Source organism: Rousettus aegyptiacus, unplaced genomic scaffold, assembly GCF_014176215.1.
Source record: "Rousettus aegyptiacus isolate mRouAeg1 unplaced genomic scaffold, mRouAeg1.p scaffold_m13_p_2, whole genome shotgun sequence".
Lineage (NCBI taxonomy): Eukaryota > Metazoa > Chordata > Mammalia > Chiroptera > Pteropodidae > Rousettus > Rousettus aegyptiacus.
Window position 1 is genome coordinate 10,368,308 of NW_023416295.1, and position 13,780 is coordinate 10,382,087.

The following is a 13,780-nucleotide window of genomic DNA, read 5'->3' on the forward strand; positions in this document are numbered from 1 at the left end:
TAACATTATATGGTTTAAATTGAGTGTGTCGGGGGGAAAGAAGAGTTTTCCTTCAAGTAATTACAATTTAAATGAAAATCCTAAGGTTATAGAAAATGTTCTTATGGAAGAAACATCATTGAAGAATTAACTAAATAGCACGTTTTTATTTAGTTTTCTTTTGACTGAGGAAACTTCAATTTCAACACAGCTTTGTCTGATGTAGCAGGCAAACAAGAAAGACTGAAAACAACATCCATCAAGGACAATTAACTGTGAGTTTTCTTAATTCCTTGGAAAGAGTTAAATCACCGATAATTTAGTCCTTTCAAAAATGGGCTGTTCTCAAGTCAGGGTGATAATTTGATGGCCATGGTTGGTTTGATCTATGAGAAAAATGTCACCACATGGATGAGCTAGACACTTGGAACTTCTTCACAGTGGTGACAAGAGGAAATGACATAATAAAAACAAGAGTTCAAAAAATGTTAGTGATTATTGCCAGTTCCAGTACTTATGACTCACTGTCATCCAGATTATCCTAATTAAGTTTTCAAGCTGCGCCTGGGATCAACATGCTTTTTAAAATACACATTTTTATTTTAGAGTCAGGATGAGGTTAGGCAACTTATTGTTCTAATTGCTTTTTTTGTAAACAGAGTGCATTTGAGCTTTATTTGTAGAAATATGAGCACTTCCAGCCTTTACCACCTCAGCGGCTGGCGAGCCCACATCAGCAACATCTATCTGCATGGCAATCGTAGAGGACAGGAAGCTCACCACCACACAGGCCGGCAGTTGGCAGGTCTTGCCAGGATCACTTGTGGTGCGGTTGATGATACCATACCCCGTAGCCTTAGGCAACAGCGTTACCACTGTAAGCAAAAGATGGTTTTTATAGTGAATATGCACGTAACAGTGGAGAAAAGTTTCCGTAAGTGACTAAATGACCTTAACAAGAGGACCAAATTACCTTAACGAAGGGCCACTCCAGCTTGAGTTAGACTTATGCCCGCCCCCCACATGATACATTCCACAAGAGAAACCTAAAGAAACTGTTGTCTGTACTTGCAGACAAATGACCAGCGATGGCTTCTTAAGGGCAGAAACGGTAAGACAGGTCTCAGCTGTTGATCTGATAGTGAAAGAATCCGTGATTTAGTTATTAGCAAGGGAGTGTAGGAAAAGCTCTTATTTTTTGTGGAGCAAAATTTCCTATTTCAAAGTTGCCTTTCAATGCAAATCATTTATAATTCACGTCCTGAGGATTTTTTTTTCACGTGGATAAATACCCTTGACTGGCAGTTTGGGCCTCTGCATACATGTTCCTGTTAAAATGAGTAAGGTGGAAAATTTGTATTTGATTAAGTTTTCCTTGCCAAGCAAAACAAAACAACCAAAATGAAACAAAACTCAGAGATTCTGGGTAAAATTTGCTATAACATTTAAACTTTTCAAAAGTGAATAAGTATTCAGTCATAATTCTAGTTCAGGTTTCTATAACTTTGATATAATCTTATCTGGCTTAATGACTCTGCAAACTGGGACATTCAGGTAGTTTTCTCTCTGCCTGTTTAAAGAGTAAAGCCATGTCCTGGTTGGTTAATTGATGAGGATTTGCAGAATACAATCAATAAATCTCTCAGTGCTAGTGATTTCTTGGCATCCTGGCAAAATCATTTAATTTTGCAGTTTCTTAGATTTGCCATATTGTAAAAAGGAAGTAATTGCAAACTTAAAATAATTAGTTCTATAAATAAATGAAATTAAACCATACTAAATGCACTGGTTTCTTCCTCTCCTCCTCCTCCTCCTCCTCTTTCTTCTTCTTCTTCTTCTTCTTCTTCTTCTTCTTCTTCTTCTTCTTCTTCTTATTATTATTATTATTATTATTATTACTACTACGACGACGATGACGATGATGATGACTACAACTACTTCTACTACATTCTAAGAGTGCCTCAAAGTAGTTTGGAAGTCTATAGCCACTCAGACAGGAGATACCCAAAAGCAGAGACAGAGATTTCAGATGTTATTGTGGAGATGCTAAAAAAGTTGAAAAACTTTACAAAACTTACCATCGTGTTCACGTAAGGGGACTGGTTAGTGTATGAGAAGAGCTGTGCCTAAATGGTCTAGTTTTCACTTGAATTTCATAACATTAACATTCTTCCCCTAAGTTAAGGCTAATTCTCTGGACAGAAAGGAAGATTTTGAACAGTTTGATTCTTTTTGGGTATTGTTTATGTTAAATATCTTTACATAATATAAAAAGGTTGGACTGGGAACACTGTGGATATTTTAAAATCTGGTGGAAGTGTATATAGCAGTAAAAAATGAGAGATGGAGACTCACGAAGAACAGGGAAAGTTGGGTGCCTTCATTAGGGTCCTTAGGTAGCCCAGGGACATCATAAAACACTGAACTTGGAGAAGTGGGCTAACCAAGGAGAAGGGGATTCTGAGGGTGAATTTGGCCATGGCCATGAGCCAAACGATGGTGAGGTTTCCCATAGGATTTGAACCACTAAGACACAATGTGGTACTGGAGCATTTCAAGAACTGAACAAATGTGTATTTATTTATATTCTGGTTCCCCTTCCCCTCGTTGACTAAGCAAGTCTTCATCGTTCTAGATGTAGATAGACTAGAGATCTCCATGGTAGTGGTGGAAGTCTTTTTTTTTTTTTTGCATGTAGGAGAGGTCTCTGAAATGTAAATTTGGGAAAAGAACATAATCTAGCAATGAAGGATAAACAATTAAGGTGTTTCTTTTTACCTTGAAGAATGGAACAATAATTGTAGCAGGAAATCGGGCATCTGAAGGCCTCACATGGTTTCGCTCTTAATGGAACTTAGATTGGAGTAAAGAATGGAGGTGGCAACCGCCTAACCGTGAACGATTTACTGGGCTGATTACTAAGGAAGGGCAAGGCGAAGGTCGGAACTGGCAGGCGACCTACTGGGAAGAACCACGGTTTTGCACGAATATCTCATATGAACCATGCTTCATTTGCGTGGACGTCTCAGTTTAACCATATTAATCGTTTATTTGGCTCTCCCATATTGAATTCTGGTAATCATGAAATTGACCAGCAGGGGGTGCTATCCCCTCAAATTTCCTTTCCTGGATGCTGAAGGTCATCTCAAAGGCTTTTTTTTTTTTTTGGTCTCTCAGATAAGTGTAAGTTCATTTGCAAGTGTAAGACTATTTGTAAATTTATCAAATAATTGTGGTCTCTCGGGCATGACGCTCTCTAGATTATTATCTTAATGACACGGGAGCACTAGCTTCCGTGCCCACCTGCTTGCTCTGTTTCGTGCCATGGTCTACTCCAGTCTCAAAGGTCCACCTTTGGCCACAAGGGGACAGGAGAAGATCATGAGAATGGGTCAATAGAAATCCACCACCTTTAATAGAAAGCCACCTCAACAGATGCCATGTGCTGATGAAAAGTCAAGACAGTTGTTTCCTTTAAATCAAAATAATTTGATCTTTATTATGCTTACAGATTTTAAATGCTGTTTAAGGAAGATGGTCTTCAAACTTCAACTCACCAATCGTATTTTACCTTCAGACTGAAGAATTAGGGGAGGCATATTGGCTTTACATACGCTTCTATTCAGTTAACTTGCTAGCAGATAATTCCTTCAAGCCTTTTCTGGCTGCTTCGTGTTCCCGTTCCTGTTCTCGGGTGCATCGGCCCGCTGTAGGCATCTCTTGGAGGGCTTGGCTGATTTGCTCCGGGCTGATCCAGGCAGCGGTCCCTGCACCTGTGTCCAAAGCTCCTAGTTGGAACCATCTGTTCCCCAAGCCCCTCTCCCACCTCCGCCGGAGCTGGGACCCGATTCAAGCTTGGTGTCTTCTTCAAAATCCTCTTGGTGAAAAAAAGCAGGGGACTAATGTTCAGAAGAGCCAGACTCCACACTGGCTGTGCTCTTGTGGCTTAAACAAGGTACCACCGCAGGCTTCACTCACACCGAAGACCTTTGCATGCCTGACTCTCTCTAGGAGTCTAAATAACACCCTCTAGCTTTCCTTCTCACTTATTATATTCCTCTCCTTTTATTTCTTTCTATTCTGCCAGCCTTTCCTCCATTATGGCAATAATAAAATATTCAAGAGGCCCTTGACATACTAAAACAGGAATTCTCAGCCCAAGGTAAAGGTTAGACTCTAGGATACTTTTAAAATTACAGAGCTCTATGCTCTATTCCTACCATGGACATACTGGATTAGACATCAGTATTTGTAGACAGCTCACAAGGCCACTCAGGTGCATGGCCAGGGTTGAGAACTCCTGAAAGGGAGAAAATAGCTTCAAGAGGAATATAGTCTTTGCAAAAGGACTATATTGAGTAAATATAATAAAGGAAAAGGAACTCCACTAACAAAAGGAAAGCTAGTAACAAGAAGAATTAAACCTTTTCTCCCTACTGATTAAAACTAGAAGAGAGATACATATTTTTTTCTTGGATATTTTTTTTTCTCTTCTTTCTTTCTTTTCTCCTACATGGAGAAGGGGGTGGGATAAATATCAGGTTGAAGAAGACTGGGCTGGAAAGAGTAGGGAGACTCGATTAAAGTGCGAAGCTGAGGGCCGCAGGTGTAATAACATGTCCCAGCTCCCCAGCTTGGCCACTGGTGGCCCAGGATGGTAGCAGCTTTCCAGCATCTGTTCTCGGGGGCTTGGAGAATACTGCCAAGTCATAGAAGTTCTCGGAAACTCTCCCTCCTTCATTATTCCAAAATCCATTGCCTTAAAATTTACCCCTTCCTAAAGCCCTCTCCTTTCAGACACGATTCTTTCCTTCTGCTACTTCCCAAAGAAAAACTTACTCACTGAGACCTAATTACTGCTAAGGCGTAAGAACCTTGACTTGACAGTTGGTGATTAGTTATTACTACGTAGGAGGTAACATGGGTATTGGTATGCACAAATGTCCTGAAGCTTTAGTATCTTGCTAGATGTGGATAAATTAGAGTGCTGCTCTGGAGATGGTGAGAGGAAAATAGATTTTAGAAAGATGTAGGGGGTAAATATCGGTGATGAATTGGACATAAGCTGTGAGAAATAGGTAGATGTCAAGAATAACTTCTGAGTTTCTGGCTTACATAACTGGAATAAATTTGTCTAAATGTTAGGAAGAGTGCAATTTAATGAAATGTAATCAGCCTTTACTTCTGCTAAGGATCATAGGGGTTGCAAAGATGAGTAAGACTGTAACTCAAGCCTAGTAAGCTCATACCTTTAGGAAGGCTTACATAGTATTCCCTTGCATACACACATTCTAAAAATTAGGCAGTTAGTAAAGCATTCTAATTTTAGAATTATAAGTCAAACAGTTATAAATCAAATGTGGGTAGAGACAGAGTTGTATGTAAGACACTTGCATTTTGCGATCAAATTCTGACCTTGGAGGAGTAAATGTTCCAAGCAAAATCACAGACCAACTACGAATGCCCAAAGCAAACTTGACTTAATGGGATGGAGTGTTCAGTATCATGAAAGTTTGTTTTCACTTAGATGTGTGGAATTACTAAAGCCCCTTCTTGGGCAGTTGGGAGTGCTAAATTTAGTTCTAATTATGCCCAGCAAATAAGACTCTGTCCAAGTTTGACTTTCTCTGGGAGGGGCGGTGAGATCACTCTTCCTCACAGGGAGCTAAAGTTGCAGGTTGCTTTGCATCTCGAGGTGCATGGCAAGGCCCCTTGTTTGTCCACTGAGACCTGGCCGCTTTCGTATACCCTGACTGAGTCAAAGTGAAATCAATTTCTCTTTGCTTTAATAGACTTCCGTACCTTGGATCAGCATCTGCAGAAGAAGAGCGAATTTTCAGCAAACCTGCAGGCTCACAGCCTTCCCGTTGTCCAACTTACTTCCCTTTCATTCTGAATGATATTCAAATTCCTTAAACTGCTTATTCAAAAATGAAAGACTGGGCTGCTTTTTTTTTTTTTTTCCATCCAAGGCCTCTGATCTTACAGCTACAGTTATAGTGAATCTGTTAACCAGTCATTTAATTCCTTTGGGTCTCGGTGTTCTCATCTGTAAAATGAAGGAGAGTCATCTAATGTCACTACCAGTAATTCTGAGATTCTGCCTGTGCTCTCCACCTACTTCTGAACTGCTTTCATCTCTGTCTCTAGAATAAATAGCCTCGAGCTATTTGAAAACATTTAAATTACCATCTAACAATTTATATTAAACCGGTCTTTCATAGAATCACAGAATAGTTAGAGTGTTATGAATACTAGGTATAACCTCAATTTATTGGCTTAGTATACCCCTCGAGTTGACCAAAATAGTCACTATTTTAACATATAGATTCCTGGATCTCTCCGTAGACCTGCCGACTCAGAATCTCCAAGGAAACAGGAGTAGGAATCTGCATTCTTCTTTGGGTTAAATACACAAAATATTCATTCTGTACGACTGTATCTTCTTACTGTAAGTGGACGTAAAGCTTGAAAATTTCAGTAGTCTTTATCCCTATGTAAGTCCCAGACATGGGGTCTAAACACACTGTCTCATCAGGGTGACATTTACCTGTCCCCCTTTATATAAACTGCTTTCCTTGGTCACTACACAGTACGGCTCCCAAGCATCTCCCTCACCTTTTAATTCCCCCAAATATGCAGTCCGACTCCCACAGAGAAGCAGTTGCTGGTAGGTTTGCTCTGCTTCCCCACGTGTCTCCTCTCCAGCAGAGTCCAGGGCCATTTTCTGCAGCTCCACACAGCAGACTCAACTAATATTTACCAATCGATTAGACATGAAGAACACATTTGAATCAAGACAATGTGCAAGATCATTTTAGTGTTTAGAGAACAATGCCAAGCAACGGGAGAAAATATTAAACTCAGCTACAATCTTTGTTCTAGAAATACATTTTTTTTTTTTTTCTACATGAATGTAAGGGTGGGAAGGAGCTGGAGTGGCAGAAATTGCAACCGAAAGAGAACCATTTCCCAAGGGCCATGTTTAGGTTCTGGAAGAACTTGGCCCATGCCTCTGGCATAGTCAATGGGATTGTGCTGACCTGGAAACTATGAAAATTTTGGTTTCGTAAAATCTTTTTAGTCTCAAATCAATCCCAGATGAACAGAGTAATACTAGCTCCCTTATAGAATTTACACCAAAATGGCATAACCCTAATCTTTTAACAGAGAATTGGATAGATGGACTTGCGGATGCAGTCACAATTTTGAGTTAAGTCATTTTATAAAATGGATGAAATAAACTATGTTTTCCTTGGCCTTAGAAAAAAATTTTTTTTCGCTTATTGGTACTTGCCATCTCTGCTTAAGAGTCATGCTGGCTTCAACATTAGTAACTAAAGTTAAATCTAGAGAAACATTTTTGGAAGCTTCTGAACGGAAGTAAATTTATTAAGAGGGCATTTAAATTCTCCTCAGTGGAAATTAAAGGCATTTGCTAGAGTAAATGTGTACGAGCTATTATTGAGAAACTTTTGCTAACAGTAAAATATGTTCATCTTAATTGTCCTCTTTTGTCTTCACCCATGTTTTAGTATTTTTTTTCTAATTTATCTCAACATGCACAAAGATTCCGGGGGAAAATCATGTATTACCAGTTCTCTCCCTGCCCCCAAATCTTGAGCATTTTAAATTATTCAGGAAACTTTTTGTTCCCATTATCTATTTGATTACTTCCTCAGTAAACTGGGAAACCCTAAGATACTAAAATAGATTTTTTTTATGGTTAAAAAAATGAACAACTAGTGACTTTATTTGAATTTTTATGATTTAAATTGACAAAATATCTTTTTTTCCCAAGAGTAAAAAATAGATTGTGCACTAATGACAGGTTTGAATATTATTCATTTAATTGTAAAGAGTTACAATTTTTAACAGTAAAATTAAAATTTTTACCACTTTTATTGCCCATTAGTGGCAGTAAACATGTAGGTAGACGATAGCTTAGATTTCTTAAATTTTTATAGAACTTTGGTTTGGGGTTTAGAGGTAATACAAAGTTGTAGATTTATGCAAAGTTGTTATTTCAAATATAATTTAGGAAACTTTTTTTTTTTGTCTCTTAAACATGGAATGAATATACTTAGTTGGATGCCTGTAATTTTTCAAAATATCATTCAGAAATTACGTCTAACTTCCTGAAAACCCCATCACCACAGTCTTAAGTTTTCATTCCGTAGACTGCCTATTGTCAGACGCTTCCTTTTCTAGGGCCCAAAATACAAACGTAGATCAAAGATGGCCTCCAGTTCTCATTTGCTTCTGCCTTGCTTTAAGGTTAGCACCGCGCTTATTCTTTGAGTTCCAGCTGTGTATAGGCCACGTGTGGCTCATGTCAGAGTCTCTAGAATATTACAGAATAATGCATTTACAGAGAATTATTGAAGGGGCCCCCAATTTTAAGTCTACATATATTCGATTTTCTATAATAGGTATTGGTACATTATCTATATATCAGTCAGTCCAGAGTATGTACCTGAGCCGTCACTCTAGCAGGAGACACATTTATTCTCAAGACATTGCCGTTGTCCAGCACTTCGATTTTCTTTAGAGTTTATTTGGAATTGCCCTAGAGTCAGTCTGAACACAGAGGAAGAAAACTCTCCGCTTTACATTGCAGATCAAAGTGGAATTCTACAGCTCGCGAATTTACTTTGTTCACCTGACTTGGAGCTAAGTGCTTTTTTATTGTTTTCAAAACTCATCCAAAGGGCAATTTTTATCACAATTAAGGGTGGTAAAAAGAACTAGCGATGTCTCTAAAGGCAATTCAAAAAAGTCGTTTCCCAAAATACCTCATGTATGGCTGAGCACATGTCCGGGATGAGGGTTTCATCTCCCAAAGGGCTTCTTTGAAAGAGACCCTTCACCCTGGTGTGATTGTTTTGAAGCTAGACACATTATTTTATACCCCATGCATTTAACTTAATTTTATACCGTTGCTCCATTGGGACACATTTCTGTGAAAGGCTTTGGCAGCGCTGTCTGATGTTTAAAAGCATCACACTGTACTGACATTCTATGCTTTCACAATGGACTTTAGCTCCTATCTTTCTTTAAAAGTCAAATTCTTTAGGTAGGTTACAATCCTACAAGTAGAGAATAATCATCGTAAAGGCCCCTGTGAAATATGAACTCGCAAGAGTGAGCCCTGTGTAGGTGTCTGAATGATACAGCAATATGTCAGAACTGAGCTTGACAGACTAGCATGGAGACACAGCATAGAAGTTAATTGCTGCACGGGCTCTTAGAGAGCATCTAGTTACAATTCTGGCTTTTAGTTTTTAAAAATGAATGCCTAAAAGCATACATGACTTTTCTAAGACCACAAAAGTAATTTTCAGTCTCGACAACTCCCAATGTCTCAACCCTACATCAGAATATCATTCTACCATCCAAACTGCCCTAATGCCCTTTGTTCCTCTAGAGTAATCTCGGACAGCATGCGTTCATGAACACTTCTGTATTTCTTTAGCCATCTCCTTACATAATTTTCATTATTTATAGAAAGTAACATATCTCACATTTAAAAAATTATAGATGCCTTGATTCTATGTAACATGTACCCCTGACTCTGCATTTCTGACATTGCCTGTTCTGTTAGTCAATTCAAAGTTGCCATTTATATAGCATATGGAGTAAAAATTTGGTACAAGGATTTTATATATGTGGAAGGATTTTTTTTTCCAGTGTAATCTATTCAAGCAGATGAACTCCTTTTTTATTCTTCACATCTCAAGATAAGTGTTCCTGATCTCTCAGACCAGGTGAGATGCACCTATTATTAAATTCGGAATCGGATACCTCTCAACACACTCGTAATGACTTGTTCATGCCAGGTTCCGCGGTAGACTCTGGGCTCTATGAGGACAGAGACCTCACTTGTCTCAGCCTCCACTTAGACCCCACTATTTTTCCAGGGTGAACATGGCAAAACTTCTATCCAAAGTATAGAAATGCAATTTACACCGCCTTATGCAAGAAAAGAAATCAATGGATCATGTAACTAAGAAGTTTAGAAATTGAAGTGGATGTTTTCATTCTAGCTGTGTCCCTAGACTCAAACTTTGTCTTTTGGGACATTCATCCTTTTGTTGCTTTTATTCTAAGACGTGTTCTGCCATTGTAGGGAACATGATAGCTCTGGTTGCTCCAGGCTTATGCAATCTTTAGTACCACGTGTCTTAGGAAAAGATCATGTCAGTAAATACTCCAGCTAGGCTTATTGTTGGTCTGTTTGAGTCATGGGCTCATTCCTGAGTCTACCGCGATGGCAGACTGCCTTAACTGGGGTCAGGAGAACTTTCAGAAATTAGGAGCAAAGGTCAGTCCTGTTTGATACACATGGATTGAGAATAGGCTGAGAGTAATTTCCCATGAGAGAAAAATATTTCTGTACCACAGCAGGGGTAACGGATGCTAGGCAAGAAGAAACACTGATAATGATAAGAACATTAATAGTTAATTTTTATGAGTGCTTTATGTGGATTTACTAATTTAAGATGTTCACTAAATGCTCTGAAAATTGATGTTGAGGAAATAAATGAATGAAAATAAAGTCTCATGCCTATGGCTTATTTTTCATACCTATGACATTTTGGTAATATTATGATTATTACTATATTATTATTATTATTGTTGTTATTATTATCATTATTATAGTTTTATATATATTACAATTTCAGAGCTGGTAGGAACTTTGTAAACTAAATTTCTGTTTAGTAGTAAGTTGTTAAAGATTTTTTCATTGCCATTTATTAAAAAGCAATTTGAAAGGCTAACATCCCTGTAATTGTCTCTCATGTTTTATGTATTTAAAGAACTTTGTACATATCTTTGTTTGTGTCTTGCAATTTGCATCTAATTTCTGGCTTTTATTTTTCCGATTTTAGCCCAATTACCTGCTATCTTCCTGTGTTCTCTTGGGTAAGCTTGCCAAGTTTCTTTTTGTAATTTTGATTTCTATTTGGGTGTTTGCACAGTCAACTCAACTTCTGCCCACTCCTTCTCTATTTATTTTATATAAGATAAAGTCCTACCCCTATCCTGATCCTTGGGGTTTTTCTATTGTTTTTTTGAGGAAACATTCAGCTTTACTAGATGACTTTTCTATTTAAAGTCTGGTCCAAAGAGATGTAGCTATTTTACTAAGCCTATTAATCTTGGTTTTCATTTCATTAATTTTCTTATTTTCATTTTCTCCACATTTTTCTTTAATATTCAAAATTCTACGCTGAGAACTTCCTGTTTTTTCTAGAGTTTTAACCTTCTCCAGGGAAATTCGGCCATTTAAAAGTTCTTAAACTGACTGGGTTCTTGAAATCCCTGACTCTACAAAGTTCTGTGTGAGCGGCTCGACCCACGTTCCAGGGAGAGGGGTGACAGTTCTCATCAGAGCTCAAGTGTGGGTGTCACGAGCAGAGCTGTGGTCTCCTCACCACAACACTGCTGACCATCAGTGAACTGATCATCGGCTTCTCCCACAGGGTACACAGGCTATGGCTCTTCTTCGTGATTGTGCCTTGACTTTTAGCTCAATTCTGTATATATGCTGGGAAGGGTGTCAGTAGAAGAATGCCCAGACTCTCAGCGAAGTTATCTTCTGTCCTGGGTCAGCGGCCTCCAAAGGGCAACTTCTCAGTGTGACAGTCTTTGAAGACTTCCATGCTTTTTTAAGACACCCTTTCAAGATACAACCCGTCCCCTTCTGCTGTGCCATGTCTGCAAAGGTAGGACCTGCTCTTTTCCCACACTTCCCTTATTTGAGCCTTTAGTGACACGTTATGTATTCTGTCTTCTTGGAGAACTCTAGGTCTCCCTTTAATTCTTAGACTTCGATTCATAGATATCGAACTTGAATGTCCAAAAGCCCCAACAAGCAGTAACGTCCTGTTCTTTCTTCTTCATGTCCTTAATTTTTTCAAAGAAATGAAGTCATTGCACTTTGATATGATGGTTCTGTTCAAGAGCAAGCATTTCCAGTCTCTACTGCATGGAGGCTGTGAGTACTCAGATTCTTCTTCCTCCTCTGCAATCTATTGCCCTGGCTGTAGCTCAGGGACTGGGATCCTTTCCCAAGGCTAGAGCCAGGAGGAAGAATTCCCATGAAGTCTCTGCTGTAGGAGGAAAAAAAGCTAAGGCTCCAGCACAGCAGACTACTTGTAAACGCTGAGTTCTTAGGATTAGAGGTGAGATGGATGGAGGCCATGTTACAATCCCAAGAGTTCTGAAGTAGACAAAGAAGAGGTTAAAAGGTTAGGAACAGGATATAATGGACCAGAAGCATTTGAATGTATGGTTGGATTAAAAAATAAGCGGCAAGAAACACAATGCTTGGGATTCTTTGCTATAATCTAAGCTTTCTTCTGCATTATTATTGCAGGGTTAGTCATCTGCTAATATATACTCTGTGTGTATAGTGATGTAGGTAGGAATGGGATCAATAAATACATATTGTTGGCAAGTATAGTTGGGAAGGGCAGCAAATATAATTTAGTTTTTATTGATTAAATATTATGAAAACACAATTTTTAGAAAATGAGTCTCCTGCAATCTCAATCATTCAGAGATAACCACTGTTAACAGCATGAAGTCTATTCTTCTATATTCTTTCTATGCATATATTAAAATAAATGTAATGTGCAGATACCCCACAGATATATTTCATACAGAAATGTGACTATCCGTAACTCTGTTTTGTAACTTGTTCATTCAGTTACCAAGTACCACCATTCTAAAAATAAATCTCGAAAACAGAAGATATGAGTATTGCCTGAAAATTGTACTGGAGAGCATTAGATCTGATTAGATCTCTAAAGAAACATCGGGGAGAAATTTAAAAGATACAAATGATTAAGTCTGGAACCACTTATTAGAATCAATTATTTCACTTTTTATAAAGTAAAATGCTGGTACGGGATTAGAGATAACCTGAAATTGATGATTACAGCAACCACCGGCAAAAAACTGACAAAACATGATGTCTTTTTGGAGTACATCTGTGCCACTGTGGCAAAGGTGTTCCATTTTTATAGTATTTCCTACTACTTAATAGGGTTCCAATTAGAACAGAAATGATTAGCAGAGGTTGAAGCAATATTAGATTAAGAATTGAAATTCTAACAAATTCCACTGTACATGCATAATATTTTACTCTCTTTGCCCTTGAAATCGATTCTCTAAAACTGGTTGTGATTACTGAAATATGCATATCCTATAATATTAATTTAACAGGTGAATAAACTAGGGCCATCGAGGTCAAAGGCTGAGGCCACATGGGTAGTGGAAATGAAGGAACTCAAATTCCTATCTCCTGTCTCCCGGGCAAGCTCTCCTTCTGATAAAATATTTATCATTTTTAAATAATTACGGATTCATAAAAAATTGCCGAAAATCTGCCAGTGTCCTTCAATGGGAGTAACATCTTTTATAGCTACAGCACATTATCAAAGCCAGGAAGTGGATATTAAACAATAGAACAATACAACCATCTAGGTGACAGATGTAACGTATATTTCACCAGCTTTTGAATGTACTCATTTGTGTATGTGTGTGTGTGTGTGTGTAGTTCTGGAACATTTTATTCCACAGATAGCAATCAAGATACAGAATGGCTGTCGCCACCGTGGAAAACTACTTCTTTATAGTCACACATTTCCCCCCTTCTCTCAACCTTGGCAACCATGATTTACTCTCCACTTCTGCAATTTTGTCACCTCTACGATTTTGTCTTTACACTATACTTCACTACCTTGCAATCACTATTTCGGGGGCAGATCTTCTTTGAAATGCCCATGTGGTC